The sequence below is a fragment of the Malus domestica genome, chromosome 10 (genome assembly GCF_042453785.1).
Source record: "Malus domestica chromosome 10, GDT2T_hap1".
Lineage (NCBI taxonomy): Eukaryota > Viridiplantae > Streptophyta > Magnoliopsida > Rosales > Rosaceae > Malus > Malus domestica.
In genome coordinates, this window is record NC_091670.1 from 17748230 (window position 1) to 17764961 (window position 16732).

The following is a 16732-nucleotide window of genomic DNA, read 5'->3' on the forward strand; positions in this document are numbered from 1 at the left end:
AGCGCCATACTTGAGGCTAAGTTAGCGAGAGCATCTGCCATTTGATTTTCTTTTCTTAATACATGTTCTAGCATCATGGACTCGAATTTCTATAGTAGTTGAGTTGCTAGCTGGAAGTATGGGATAAGATCATCTTTCTTTACTTCATATTCAATCAAGAGGTGATTTATTATGAGCTTCGAGTCGCCATACACTTCTAGCATTATGATTTCCATATTGATCACCATTTGGAGTCTGATAATTAGCACTTGGTATTCAGCGACGTTGTTGGAGCATAGTTCGCTTAATCGGAAGCAATAGGGTAGTATTTGTCTTTGTGGTGACATGAATAATACTCATGCCCCCACTTCGTCCGTTCATGCGGATCCGTCGAAGAATATTGTCCATGTTAGGAAGATGTCGATCTAGAACACCTCCTCATTAGGCAAGTCGTCTGAGATTTTCCAATCGGCTGGGATTGGATGATCGGCAAGGAAGTCTGCTAAGGCCTGTCATTTGACGACTTTGGCTGGGATGTAAAATGATTTCATATTGATTGAGAATCAATGCCCATTTAGTTAGTCGCCCTGTCAAGATTGGTTTGGACATGACGTATTTGACTTGGTTAGCTTTAGCAACCAAGTAGATGGTGTAAGCATGCATGTAATGTCTTAGCTTTTAGATGACAAAGACTAAGGCAAGGCATGTCTTCTCGATTTGTGAGTAGTTGATCTCAGCACCAGTGAGGGTTCTACTTAGGTAGTAGAGTGCTTTTTCCTTTTGGTATTCATTTTCTTGTGCTAAGAGTGCTCTAATGGAACTCTTTTGTGCGACAATGTATAAGATGAATTGTTTTCCAGGCACGGGCGCTCCTAAGACATGTGGGCTTGCCAGGTACCTTTTTATGCTCTCAAAGCCATTACAACATACGTCATCCCATATGAACGGAGTGTCCGTCTTTATGAGTTGACTGAAGGGTTGACAACGTCCATCAAGCTTAGAGATGAAGTGCTTAATGAAGGCTAGCCGTCCTTGTAGACTTTCAGCTCGTGTAGATTCCTTGGCTCGGGCATGCTTTAAATGGCCTTAATCTTTGATTAGTTCACTTCAATGCCATGGTGCTTGACATAAAAGCCGAGGAACTTCCCAGAGGTGATGGAAAATGCTCACTTCAATGGGTTCATCTTGAGGTTGTAGTGTCGTAGTTTGTCGAACACCACTCGTAAATCCTTCAAGTGACTGGATCTCTTCTTGGTTTTAACAACTAGGTCGTCTACGTAACACTTTACATTTTTGTGTATCATGTCGTTAAAAATCTTCTGCATAGCGCATTGATATGTGGCTCTATCGTTCTTCAAGCGAAAAGGCATTACCTTGTAACAGTAGATACATTTTGGAGTGTGGAAGGCTATTAATTCCTCATCTTAGGGAGCCATGTGGATTTGATTATACCCAGATGAGCCATCCATGAATGATAGCGCCTCATGGCTAGTGGTCGCGTCCACCATGATTTCTATGATTGGCAAGGGAAAGTCATCATTTGGGCAAATATCATTGAGGTATTGGAAGACTACACAAACACGTATTTGGTCACTTCCACCTTGTCCTTCTTGAAGTCGGTGACTGGCTTATTTTTCCCATGGTTGGCAATACTCAGCTTTATGTCGTGGGAACGAGTTACCAGTTCCTCAAATGTTCTCGGCTTTATGTCTTAGAAGATGTAATGTAGCCCATAGTGCATGCCTTGAACACATATCTCAATGGCAGAGGTTTCAGAAAGCCGATCTTTGCAATCCAGACTTAATGAACACCATTTATTTATGTAGTCGACGGCAGGTTCATCCTTCTATTGCTTTGTACTCATCAACTCATGCTTACTGTGTAGCGATTGCAGTAGAAGCGGTTAAGGAATTCCCTTTCAAGCTAATCCTAGTTGTTGATGGATTCAGGGTCGAGGTCGGTGTAGTAGTCAAAGGAATTACCTTTCAACCAGCGCACGAATTGCTTGATGAGGTAGTCTCCCTCTATCCTAGCATTGTTGCAAGTTTCGATGAAATGAGCAATATGTTGTTTAGTATTGCCCTTTCCATCAAATTTCATGAAGTTTGGCAGCTAATAGCCCCTTGGCATCCTTAAGGTGTCAATCTTCTTGAAGTAGGGCTTTGAGTCTAGCATGGAGTCACGCGAGCTTCCTTCGTATTGCGCCTTGATGATGCTAATGACCATCTGCTGCAACTGTTGAATAGAGAGAGATTTCATGAGCCCTGTTGCTTGGTTCAACTTCTCATCAACTTGCCCCATTAGAGGCTTCTCTTTTTCTTCGGTTTCCTCCTTTGGTGGATCAACCTTTAGGTCAACTTTGTCGTCATACTGCACATTCAGAAGGTTAATGAATGTAGCGATTTACAAGTCATTTTCCTCCACGGTCCTTGTCAGCCTTGCAATTGCTTCACTCAGTTGAGCAAGCTGCTCATCGATGGAAGTATTGCATGGCTACGGAACATGAGCTACTTAAGTCGGTGTCAGAAGTCAAAGACTCAAGAGTACTTCCTCAAATTTTCTTCCTTTGGCACCCTTAGCGAGGCTAGGGTGATCACAGGTTCATGCCTCGAGTTCTGTTGCTCATTTGGCAGAGTTGATGTAGGGGTGGAAGGCACGACAGAGAGCCTTTGCCTTCCTTCGAGTTGTGCCACCCAAAGTGCCATCACTTACGACAAGGATGTTCTTGTTCTTTGCATTGGTTGTGGGAACAACTTGATCCTTTCTTGATGCCATCTGTGTTTCTTGTGGATTTGAAGACTAAGATGAATGGTAGAGAGATCCCATTGGGCGTGCCAAATTTGTATACACGAAAATTCTGTATCGGATGAAATGAGAACACGTGTACAAAGTAGATTTGTATTGATTTGAATTTGTAGGTTACAATCTCTGTTTACAACTTGTCCTCTGATTCAATCTTCAAATTTGATGTAGATGGTTGATTGTTGATCCAAGGGTCGTGATGACTTGATCTCGGACGAATGATTGAACGATTGCTTTAAGTTTTAAGCTTGAAAACAATGTGTAAACGGTCTTCGCTTCAAAGATGCGGGAAATATAATGTTGATGTAGGATTTTGTTGATTCAAGGGTCTTGATGACTTGATCTTGAATCGAATGTTGTTACAAGTTTATGAGCTTGCAAAAAAGTCTTGAAGGAATCAATATGAGTGCTTGTTGATTCTTCAAGAGGAGTGCTTCAGCTTTGGTCGAGAGAAAGCTTTAGCTCTAATTGAATGTTCTTCGAAGAGAGTTTTGGCAGCATATTAGTCTTCAAAGGTTTGTCAGAGGTTCTTCTGAATGCAAGAATTTCGACCCTTATTTGTGCCACTTGTCATTGATGACATGTCCATTTGTGATTAATCATATGCCACGTGGAGCTTTGTGATGCATCATTTGTATGCAACAAAATTTACATGTCTACATACCCATTGTAGGAATTGGAGATCCTTTCATTATGAGATTTGTTCCACAAAGATGGAGATTTTTAAAATTCTGCAGAAGGATGCTCCTATCTCTCTTAGAAATGCCCTTTTGGTTCAACGAATGGGCCAAGCCACATTTCACCTTTTCAAGGTGGTGAAGAGCTGAAGAGGCACTTGAAGCACTACCGCACGACGATGATCCTCTACAAAAACAACGTTGCCCTCATGTCCAAGATTTTTGATACTGTTAGAACTAAATTCGAGCACCAACGTAAATGGTGGTTGGCCACAAACTCTAGCAACCTGCAAAACAATAAACAACTGTGAGCAAGTCTAAGACCTAGGGGGTGTGTCGGGCAAAGGCCCTCTGAATGTCAAATTAGTGAATGATTTTAAACTCAAGTAGTAGGCAATGAAATTAAAGTGTTTAGGTTGCGTTACCCATAAATGAACCTTAGATAAGTGTATTTATACCATGGGAATAGACATTTTTAAGATAGAATGCTCGTTCTAAGACAAGAGAATCCTAGAGGATATCTAAAAGTAGATATTGCACGCTTTTAGGAGTGATTATGGCAATGCACGCCAATTCCTAGATTGTAGAATCCGAGGCTTAAAGGATTTAATTGTGTCCATATCTGAATCAGATCACGTGTCTTGCGGAACAAGCATGTTCATTTAACGGAGTCACTAGGACTCTGCCTATTGACCTAAAACAAGGTATGCTCTGTCTGATACAGCTCCGCATGGAACATGTGAGTCTATGATCTGACTTCTAAGGTAACTATATGCGGATCAGCCCTTACTCCCCTAGAAAATCATGGTCTCATAATTGCCCCTAACCATTCATCTGAGAGGCAACCGGTTCCCCTTGAGGATGGATTATTTTCTAAAGATTATGCTTTTCAAAGTAAGCTGGAATACCTACCGTTGATCTTCAGTCTTCATGCGTGTGATCCAACTCTTGGCATTGAAGTGGAGGCGCTTCGGATTTAGACGTGCAACCTTGAACATCTTGCCAGAAAGTTTGCAATGATAAGATTTTGCATTTGTGTCGTGTACATTAGAAATGATAAATTTTCTCCAATAATCTTCATTAATTTCAACGGTCAGATTGAAGTATCCTAAAGCAAGTTCATCTGGATGTGATGGCTAGATGATTTTGTCGAATGCTACATATATATCCTTGGATCTTTCCTTTCCACTTTACCAAAAATTTTCACATCCTTTGCTGTAAAAAAGGGCTCCAATTTCCTTGATGTACCAATTTCAAAAACCTTTCCTTAAAGCTCTTCACATGGTGTCTTCAAGCAGCAAACCTAAGTCAGCCAAGATTTTGAAGGAAAAATTTGTGAAAACAAGTTTATTTGAGCAACATCTATGCATGGAATTAACAATTAAAGGCATAATCATCCTTGTATGCACTCAAAAACAAAACTTTATTCATGAAATTCAAGGCCTAGTAGTTGTGGTGAACCAAGACTCAAATCTTAAAGAAAAGAGTTGAGAAACTTTTATACCTTTAAAGCACCTCTTTGCTTAACAAAGGATATTCACCCATGTGAGGGCTTTCTTTCCTTAGTGTCCTTGCTCCTTGGCTCCATGGATGTGGATGGAGGAACTTTGCTTCTTGGTTCCATGACTTATTGGATATGGATGAAGGAATGGATTCTCCAAGTTCACAAGAAAGAGAACCTCTAAGTTTCGACACCCAGGAGAGCATTGAGGAAGAGATGAAGGACCTAGGAAGAAATGAATGCTAGTCCATTCTTTCTAGGGTGGCCGGCTTCCTAAGAGAGAGCTTTTGTGTTTTTCTGTTTTCTCTCTAGAAAACCCTTATGAGGGAATGGGTTATAATTTCCTTTCTATAACCACTTACATTGAGTGGCATAATGGAAATTAAAACTAATTCTCCCTCACACTCTCTATGGCTAGCCATGTGGGTTCATTAGGCTTTCATGCCATTTGTGTTTTCAAGTTGTCATACAACTTGAGTTATTGGACTTAACATTCGAAGCCCATTGGGCCTTGAGGCCCAAATCTAACCCGAGGTCTAAAACCAACTTATTCATTTGATTAATTAACATATTAATTAATCCTAGCCATTAATAATTAAACCATTTAATTATCCTTACTCATCTCCGTAGTTTCTTCAACCTCTACCTTACACAGTGTACGATCCATTAGGTTCATTTTACCGAGGCAGTGAGTGATTAGAACTCTTCAAATTGATTGTGAATTGAAACTTACTTTTCAATTCTCCTTTTAGTGATTATACACCTTTAGGGCTTCCACAAACTATGAGTGACACATAGCAGTATATCATGGCTACCCAAGCTAATCAGAAGAGGTGGGGAACCTATTTAGTTTGGGATTACAATGCAATACAGTAAAAATCAAAGTGTTGCACTTAGCCAAGCTTCTAAGTCCTTATACGTCATTTTCTCAATGGGTAAACTTGTGAATAAAATCTTTATTAAGAAGGGGGTGGGGAAATAAGACACAAGGGTGGAAATATTAGCATTCTTATGATAGGTTTTGATGGCCACTACTATTTCACGGCCAGACTTAGCCTTGCCTGGATATCGGACATCTAGGATGTTCATTGTAATAACTGATATAACAGAAATGCCACATGGCATTATTCTAGTGGTTGAGTTTGTTAATATAGTTAGAAGGGTATCATTGTAATCGTGATATATGGCTATATAAGGGATTGTATAGCTATCATTTCTTTAAGTTCATTTGTATACATTTTCTCTAATCAATCAATACAATCTCTCTTGTTTCTCTCTATCAATTATTTATCTTCCTCTATACCAAGTTCATCTTTTGCAATGTAGTTCACATGGTATCAGAGCCACCAAGGCTCACGCCATGGATCTTGGTGGTCGATTCCTTTTCTCTCGTTATTTTCTATTTTTCTTCATTACTTTCTTTCGTTTTTGCATATTTCATCGTTTATGCTTCCGTATTCATAGTTCTTATTTTTTGGTCTCTGGATTTTTCCGCCAAGGGTTTTGTGTTTAGTTTTGGGGTTTTTCCTCTGGGTTTGAAGATAAAGCCGATGAGACCAGCACGACACCACTACTCGACCTTCACATGGAAGACGTCCTCCCTCTCATCTTCCTTCACCTTCAATCTTCCGTGCCCGTCAATGGTTTTCTTTGTTAAAGTTCACCATAGCCCATAATTTTGAACGACAAGTATCATTAACCCAACTGGATGTCTGACAAAATCAACAGTTTCTTCTCCCCCGCCAATGTCTTCGCCAAAGAATGTTATTCTCGTTCTTTCAAGAAATTAGGGTCAACGATGATGAAAGCCGAGTGCTTTTGGACAAGAATCCAGTTATGGCGTCAACATCTTTGGATTCGCTGTGAGCTCCGGTTCGTTCCTTCCGTTCCGTTGGAATTGACGACCTTGTGCCTTCTCAGTTGATTAGAAAATCCCCAAGTCTATCAACAGCTGAGGAAATAGGTATGTTTCTGTAATTTGGTCTCAACAATTTGGAAGGGAAGATCGAGTTGCTGCAACTGAAGTGGCTTTTTAGAATAACAGAAGCAAGATTCTTGGTGGGTTTTGATCAGAAAGTTAGATTACTTCTTCACCGCGGAGTTCCAATTGACAAGATTTTTTATGTTCTCAACAAGGTTAATTTGTACAAGGCATTGTGTCTCAAGTCACTTGAAGAAATCGAAAGAACAATTGCATTCTTCGCTCGCCTTGGTGGCATTGATTTGATAGTAATGCATCTGACGCTTCTCAATTTTGATCTGGTTCTAAGAGTAGGGTTCCTGGCGGAGCTCAGTGGCGGAGATGATGAGGCCACGGGGACTCTTTTGGGAAAGCTCCCTGCAATCTTGAAGCTGCTTGTGTTATTTGTTTGAGATTTAAAAGCATGAAATCATCTTTCTAGTGCGTCTTTTCTGGGTTCTTCAAGTTGTTTCTGATATTTGGTTCAAGATTCTTCATTTCTTCAAGATCAGTGTTTATCATGGACTTCATTTGGTTTGCTGGATTTTCGAACCATGAACTGTGTAATTTTTATGGTGTCCAAATTTATCTCTCTGCCCCACTGAAATTCTGCTGTTTCTTTATTGAATTTGAATTGTTCAGAAGCTTATAACAGCCTATAAGTGTCATTCTCCTTGGTTAATTTTGGAATCTGGGAAGATTTAGGAAGCTATCTTGGAATGTCATTCTCCTTGATTGATTTGGTTTCTTGGAGTGTCATTCTCCTTGGTTGGTTTGGGTTTCTTGGAGTGTCATTCTCCTTGGTTGTTTTGGTTTCTTGGAGTGTCATTCTTCTTGGTTGATTTGGGTTCTTGGAGTGTCATTCTTTTTGGTGGATTTGGTACCAGTCTCTGTAAATATTTAGGAGGGGTAATTTGCATATACATTGAGTGTGTTACTATGGCTTCTCAGTTCAAAGTCGAAAATCTTTTGGTCAACAGTTACAAAGGTGTCATGGGGTGCACTCATTTGATTCAGAGCTTTGGGAAAGCTAAAAGATTTGGTGATATGTTTTACCATTTCGTGGAATATGGTTAATTTCTTTGGTGCACAGTCTAATGTATTTTGGAGTCTCATGACAATGAAAACAATCTTGCTGTTGTCAAAAATGGGGAAAATTTGATATCTAATGGGGAATTTTGGTGCTGATGGTCATGAATGTAATGAGAATTCTGATGGAGCGAATTCCACTGTGGTGATCACTCATATTCTGTTTAGGGATAAAATTACTAACATAGAAGTGAAACAGGTAGGCTATGGACAAATTGCTGCAAGGTTTCTTGAGAAGGATGAGGTGCCAAATTTTATTAGTAGAATATGGTGTGAATGGTTGGGGAAAAGGATAGCTAGCAATGGTTTACTCAAGGTTCCAGATAAGTATCCAACACCTGGCTAGTTCAAACTTCACTTGGATACTCCAAGTTTAGTTTGAGGGGGGAGTAATAACTGATATAACAGAAATGCCACATGACATTATTCTAGTGGTTGAGTTTGTTAATATAGTTAGAAGGGTATCATTGTAATTGGGATATATGGCTATATAAGGGATTGTATAGCTATCATTTCTTTAATTTCATTTGTAAACATTTTCTCTAATCAATCAATACAATCTCTCTTGTTTCTTTCTATCAATTATTTCTCTTCCTCTGCACCAAGTTCATCTTTTGCAATGTAGTTCACACCTTGTCGCGACAAGAATTAGTATAAAGACTTTATGGTTGTTGATGGAGATTGAGAAGGGAGAATATATGGAGTCAGGGTCAGAGCTCTCATTTTTCACAATTTGAACCTCAGAGATGAGTTAGTCGATATCAGGGTATGTCGCCCCAAACTAATTTAGTGAGCACTACAAATTCCCACCGAGCATCGTAACTAGAAATGGCTCATCTCGCCTTAACGCTTTAATAATTGTAGAAAGGATCCGACTATTAATCAGTGTTTTAAATTTCCCATACCAGAATCAAAATGGTTCAAAGCTCACAAAGCCCATAAGAAGCCCTTCCAAATTAAAAGCTACTTCTTTTTAAGTTTAATGAAACCGAAGCATCCTAACGGTTCTTTTTCACAATCATTGATTGTTTTTCCACAATCCTAACCGTCAATTAGGGATGTCCAGCCAGAAAATTTATGATAAGAGAAAGAAATTCTTCTTTAGAGAAAAATGTGCGTCACTCCTTAAAAGTCTTCGATCTCTAGAGAACCTGCCCTATCATCTCTAACGGGTAAACTACCTACTTCACCTTCTTCGCTTTTAAAGCCAGTGTTGCCCCTGTCATCTAAACCTAAGCCTGAATTCCCTTTCTTATCTTTCATACTGGCTCTTCTGCTACATTAAATGAAACCACTGAACTTCCTACAACATTAATCTCTACTTCTGTTCTTCCACCACAAGTGATCGAGACTGCACTTCCCCGACATGATGATCCTCTGCTAGTCATCTCAATGAGGTCTGAAGGAATAGCGCGATCTCTTCTCGTGATTTGGCATTTGGTTAACCACGTTGCCCTTCCCTTTGATGCCAGCGGACTTCGAAACACCGACTAAGCTCGAGCCTTCTTTAAAGCTTTAGTTGCCCCGAATGACTACAAAGAAGTTTGAACATCTCTTGAAGATATCCTGACGCGATGATATGAAAGTCGTTACGAGGTGACTTCCTTTCTATGTTTCCTTTTTTCTAACATGTTTTGTCCAGATTGTCTTCCTTCATAATTTATGTGTATTAGGCTAACATGTGGATGAAGATGACCTTGTTTTGACATGTGGGACAAATTTAGGAACTCAAATAGATTGTTGGCTTAGAGATTTCTACAAAGAGTGGGAGCGGATCAGTGATTGCTATCCTAATCAGAAGAACTTAAGAACATGCGGGTCGGGCAGCAGGCTTTGAAAGATACTGATGAAGCAAAGATACACCCGTATATCAACCTTACTGTACTCAAGTCGTTACGAGGTGACTTCCTTTCTATGTTTCCTTTTTTCTAACATGTTTTGTCCAGATTGTCTTCCTTCATAATTTATGTGTATTAGGCTAACATGTGGATGAAGATGACCTTGTTTTGACATGTGGGACAGATTTAGGAACTCAAATAGATTGTTGGCTTAGAGATTTCTACAAAGAGTGGGAGCGGATCAGTGATTGCTATCCTAATCAGAAGAACTTAAGAACATGCGGGTCGGGCAGCAGGCTTTGAAAGATACTGATGAAGCAAAGATACACCCGTATATCAACCTTACTGTACTCAAGTAGTTAAAGGTTAAGGATTACCAGGAAGATCTCGCGATGACAAGGGAAGAGCTGATGATGGAGAGACGGGCTAAGGAAGAGGTGGATTAGACTCTCACTGTCTTGAAGAAGGAATCAAAATGCGTGTTAGCTTCGGAGCAAGGTGCTTGGGAAAACAAGAGCATCGTAGATTTCTAGCAACTTATCGACATACATGCCTCTAAAATGTCAGTGCTCCGAGATGACCATGAGAAACTACTCGCAAAGGAGTACGAAGAAGGGTATGACACTGAGTATCTTATTGGTTAATCCTGGTTAGATTACCTAAGGGTTGGGATGACTACAAGATCTATGACGAGGTCAAGTGCATATATTTCCCTCTTCCACAACATCTACTCGATGAGATCTCGGACTTAGAAGTGGAGCAAGTTGCAAAAAGAGATTAGCTTTGAGGCTTTTTCTGGCTAGGAGATGAGGCATTTCCCTTTTGTGATTTCAAACTTTTTCTATTATAATATGAATTCTTCATTTTCTCTGTTTATGAGAGGATCTTAATATGATAAACTTCTCTAAAGTAAAAGAACTTTATATAAGAAATAAGTGGCAGAGTGGAATACGAGTAAGTTTGTGGGGATAGAGCTCAAAAGCCCTCTTGGCAACATTGATTCGGGAAAATGTTGCCTCCCAAACTTAGCATTCATAAAGCATTCTTGTCGCGATATCTGGAGTACCACATTACTTTAATACAAGGAATTAAACATTAAACCCATGAGAAGACTTTTGCTTTTGCATTTATCAAAACACATTTACCAGATTTATTAGCTTCAAATCATACCCGAAGATATCATGTACACAAGGGTTGATTTCTTTATGCCTTGCCCTAGTTCTTGGGCTAAGGGCTTCAATACTTGCAACATGATGCTAGAGAGAGTGACCTCTCATAGCTCGAAGTGCATATTCATTTCCAGTGAATCTTAAATAAAAGTTCTTTGGAAACTTGGTCGTCAGCATATGGGTCAGAAACGTTTTTTGAATCCTTTTATCAAACCCCGTGCGTCAAACCCGAGTGTTTCTGATCGAACTCATTTGATTGGCTTAACCAAATCACTTCCACGTATCAAAGCATCATTGTAATAAAATTCCTTTTGGGGATTGCCTAGTCTGATGCCTGCTTCGAACCTACTAGCATACGATGTTGTAAAACATATTTGGCTTAGTATGTTGGTTCAGGATATAAGTAGTCGTACTCAGGGCCGAAGTTCAGAGCCATATTCAGATGATTTTTGGATCACCATTGCGACTATTCCCTCGAATGGTGAAGAGCCCAGGTTTGAATGTTATAACCCACAACCTTGTTAGTTGTATAAACTTTCCAGAGGCCGGATGGTGCATTGGATTTCTAGCTCAAGACGCTATATGCCCGTACTTGTAGCCCACCAATCGTTACCGCACTTATTATGATTTGATTCTCCGAAGATACTAACCCTTAGAGACGGACTAGACTAAGAGAGGCTCATTTGATAGTGTTACTTTGAACTTTTTAGACTTGCATTCGTGCAAATGTTCAAAGTTAATGCTTTGTTTGGGATGAGTAGAGTACTCCCTGCATCACCAAAAGAAAAAAGGAAAAATGGAACAGATATTGATAGATCAAATTGCTATATTCTTAATCAAAATAGGTTTGATTGACAAGGGGGTATGATTGTAATTCTTACGGAAAGATAATATGGTGTAAAAATTGCACAAGGGGATCACTTTTGATGATAAGCCTATGGCAAGGCATGAAAAGATGAGTTGTCCATAGACTTGTCTTCATATAGACGGTGGCGTTGCAATTTGGTGCAAAGTAGACTACATGCATATCCCCAGAAGACAATCAAACCTTGTGTAGCTTGGGGTGCTTGTTTTGTTTAACCTACTTAGAGTAGCCTGCATGGGGTTTTCCTTACACCAACAAGGGTTATGCTTCTTAGAATCGGTTCTTTAGTTTGTCTGGTGTTTAACCTTTCATTGCTTGTCTCTATACCTAGATAACAGAGCAGCATTTTTCTGCAAAGGGAACCTTGCCCATGATGTGCAACCATTCTTAATCGAGGATAGTATTGTGAGGGGGTGGGTTGTCTATCACATGGAAGGTCATAAGATGTTCAGACATTTTTGCATGTACCTTGAGCTGTATTGTTCCCATAGTGATGGGTATCATTCCATTAACAGTTTAGGTAAAAGATCATCTGAAGTTAACTTTAGAGAGGACGCTCATCCTTTTAGCCGCACCTACGAATATGATGTTGTCTTCTAACCTGTTATCAATTAGGGTGTGTTTGTTTACCCTCACTAACTTGGACTATAATGGACTGTACAACTTATTAAAGTAGTCTCGTGTTTATTGTGCCGCAAGACTAAGTTTAATGGGACTAACGAGGACTTGCCTTAACTAAAACCTTCGGTAAAAGATCTGTACAGGAGCCCCCGAAAAGCACCGGACTAGCTAAACTACTTTGCTTTGACCTGGGATTCATCTATTTTGCTTTAACCTCGACTCATCTGCTTTGCTTCGACCTCGACTCATCTGCTTGGCTTCCATCTTGACTCGCCTACTTCACACAATTGACGATAGACCTGCATCATTGCCGTTGAAACCCAAATCCATAAAGATGGGATCTTTGTGAACCCAATGGTGGGTGAGGAAGTAATATCGAGGCTAAGAATGCCAACTAAAATGCTGGGATGCCAGCGATGAAAACTGGAGCAGTAGTTGAGACACTCGGACGAAGAAGTTGCCTTTCAAGAGATGATGATATTTTTAGAATTGGCTTTTATTTAATTGATTTCCCATTGGAATTGGGAGATCTATAATTATAGCTTTCGGAGAAAGGAAGAGATTTCTAGAATATCTTTTGGTTTAATCTGATATGCAATTAATGGAATTGGGATGTTTTATGTAAATTATGTATTCAATTGATAACTGTTCTAGGCGCCAATTGTTCGTGAAACCTCTATGGTTGTGCTAGGGAGTTGTAGCGTGAACTCCAGGTGAGTGGGCTTTTGTTTTCAATATATATATGTATGCTTGGTATTTTTCCCATAAAATGCGTTTAAATGAAATTATGTTTTGAAATGCCATGCCTTATGATTTATACCTAGATTATGAGTTAGTATAGTATGCATATTGTGATTTGACGTTGTGGACACTGAAGTAAGTACCAGGTGAGTTATAGATTGTTAATGTGAGTTGATGAGTATGTTGAGATGCATTGAGAGCTCATAAACCTACACCCTGGTGTTAGTGCTCCCACCCGTGGCCAAGGCACAGACCTTCACGTGATGTTCACCTCCCACACCGCACGCTCACCTTGGATCCAAGTTAGGTGCACATGCCTGTCGTACAGACCACTATAGGTGGTTCCGACTCGTAGGTGACCCATAATTATTCACACAGTCTTCACGTGATCGTAGCACTAGAGAGTATTCATTTACACCCAGTCTTGTCATACAGACCACTATAGGTGGTTCCGACTCGTGTGCAGGTATACTTGATGAGCTATGGGTTCAGCCGTATAGGCCACAATAGGTGGATCCAGCTGACATATTACTTTCATTGATTTACTTCACCTGGTTTACTCGTTATTGATTTTGAAATATTTGACATGGCATATATGTGGATTTTGAAAATTCAAGTATGGTTTCGATATATGTATATATTCTATTTTCTGGGAAATTATACAAGTTTTACAACGAGGGGTTACTACCTTTAATAATTGAAATGGTTTTTGAAAAACTTTGTTTTTGCCCACTCACACTGTCTGTTTTGCGCCCCTTTAGGTTTAATTTGCTGAAAGTTCGTATCGACAAGAATTCTTGGCAAATCCCAAGATAGGTGGTTACTTCTGAGGATATAATCCTTATTCACTCCACTGTACTTACTTATGATTTAACGTCACATGTGAAGTGAGTTCATTCCTACTCACCCGCGCACTCTGGTATTTAGGCACTCTTAGGTTCAAATTTATTCACATTTTTTTCCACATCATCACACTTTATGGCTTTGTCACCTTCCAGGTGTTGGCTAGCACAGCTCGATTTGAAGTCCTAGTGGACATTCCGGGTCGGGGTGTGTCAAAAACGACACGAACACGAAAAACACGACACGAATGCCAGGTCTAATATTTGGAAAGAAAAATACACTTGTAAGGAGTGTAGAATGAGATTTTTGGAGTGCCAATAACATTTACCTAAAAATATCATACTTATTGTCGGTCCAAACTGACATCACGTAAGTTAAATAAATAAAATAGTTGAGCTACTGTCGGTCGTAACCGACATTACCTAACATCTCCATAAATAAGAGCTAATAAACGTTATATAAACACATCACTTTAACCAATATTATAATTTAATAGTAATATATTAAAATTCCGTACAACAAATGGTTCCTTATTTCATTCTTGAAAGTTAGGAAGATTGAAGCCTAGAAAACATAGTCTCAATTTCCTGCTTCAAATTATTACCTTCAAGTCACCCAGTACTACGGTCTGGTGGTATTTCTCTTCACTTGGAAGTGAGAGGTCTTAGGTTCGAATCTCGTAGATGGCGAATTCGATACCAAATTAGGTTGCCCATTGTGTGGCTTAGTCGAACTCCCCCTCTCCTTAGTGTAAAAATATCGATGTACTCAAAAAATAAAAAATAAAAAAATAAAATTATTACCTTCAAATTAACTATCATATAACTTCATGTAGGCAACAAAAGATCAAAAATTTGATTTCGTAATAATAATTTTAGCTTAGCTAACCCACCAAATAATTCCTGACTACTTCGTTGATCCATTAGTCAACTAACTTTAATTTGGTATTTTTTTTTTAACAAACGATATATTATCTACAATAACAGGAGGGAAGTCCTTACCCTCACAATGGCTAGCAATAATCTGATTCAAATTCGCCTTTGATGAAAATAGAACCTATGACCTCTCACTTACAAATGAAGAGGAATACTATTAAACTGTAGTACTAAGTGGTACCTTTAATCTGGTAATTAACGAGAAAACTAAGATAGTAAAGCCAAGTTTTCTTTTCGACGAAAAAAAAGCCAAGTTCTCTTTTTCGAAAGTACCAAGTTTTCTTTAAGTTGAGTACAAGGATACAAGTACCAACAGTGGACCAAGAACATATGCCATCCATGCGACTGTCCTCCGTTTCCGGTTGGAGCTACCAGTCCGAAGATAAACCTAATAAGATACAGGACACATTTTTCTACATAGATAATGCTACATACAATATATACACGTCAACACTTCTACTGCAGTACATGCGTAAACACATTGATTATATCTTGCAGAAAGCAGTCGCGTTAAGAACTACTAGATTTTCCCCATGACCTAAAAAACCTAATCACGGGGCCATGGAGGTCTTCTTTGGCTTTAACGCACACAATGAAGTCGATATGACCATAGTTCTCGAGATAAAGCAACTCCGGAGTGGGCTGCAATTCCTTGAGAGTGTGATGGAAATCTGTCATATCCGCTAAATCATCATTTCCCCCACAAGCCATCAACAGTGGCAATGATTCGGGTATGAGGCTAAGATCAATGCAGGGGGTTTCAACTGACCATACAACCTCAAATTTTTTAACAGGCCATAGTCGTATTGTGAAAAAGTTCCCTTACGGATCACTGCCCAACACAAAATGCAATAATCAGTGTACGAAAATAATATAGAATGAGAGAGGGGGTGTGGAGCAAAAGGATATTTATGCAAGCACAAGTGGTATAGAGCCTACTCTGGAAGAGATGGTGCAAGTTCTTTGCGGATGTTGGGTGTGGTTCATAAACAAGATACAAGTCCACACATGAGTTATTAAAGCAACAATTCTTCCCTGAAAATGTTACCAAAACGCATTAGAACCCTTCTTCCCCGGATATTATCAGATAAGCTTTTCATGTACAAATTTAGTAATAAATACAAAATGAGATGAAAACATTTACATAGTAATATACAAGAATGTTCGGCACCACAATCATAAGGCTGTCTCAAATGCTTTCCGAAAGGCCAAAAGCGCTTACAGATCAAAGCATTTCTGTCAGTGTTTGGAAGAAATAACTATTAGTGTTTCTGGATTCTAAAAGTACTTTTTGGACTTTCTGGAGAAGTGCCTACCAGATGCTTCTTTGAGAACTACTTCCAAGTGCTTTGACAAGAAGCAGTTAGACTTTTAATATAAAAAAATTGTTGTGCTTCTGCTAAAGCGCTTATGAGCAAAAGTATTTCCTACAGAAGCTTTCCCAAATGGATCCTTAATAATACACTGCCAAAGTGCTTGCTCAAAATTTAATCATGTCTACCTTTGTTTTTTTATAACCTGGACTCCACCTTTAATATTAATTCATACTTTGTGAATTATTATCATTAGGACATTCTTCCAAAAGACAAATACAGTCACATAAACAATATCATAAAGAATAGAATATGTTTCCTCCAAAGTTCCAAACATTTGAACATGGACACTGCACAATGCATATTGTTCGGGCAGGAATATCGCCTATAGGCGTTCCT

At 39.2% G+C, this 16732-nt stretch overlaps 1 long non-coding RNA gene across 1 annotated transcript; it reads right to left on the reverse strand.

The window, feature by feature from the left end:
• Positions 1 to 15715: 15715 nt before the first annotated feature.
• On the reverse strand, positions 15716 to 16294 carry LOC139188823 (uncharacterized). Its single transcript, XR_011572147.1, has 3 exons — positions 16165 to 16294; positions 15960 to 16055; positions 15716 to 15852 (listed from the first exon to the last, which is right to left on the reverse strand). It is a non-coding gene; the product is annotated as an uncharacterized lncRNA (long non-coding RNA).
• Positions 16295 to 16732: the final 438 nt, after the last annotated feature.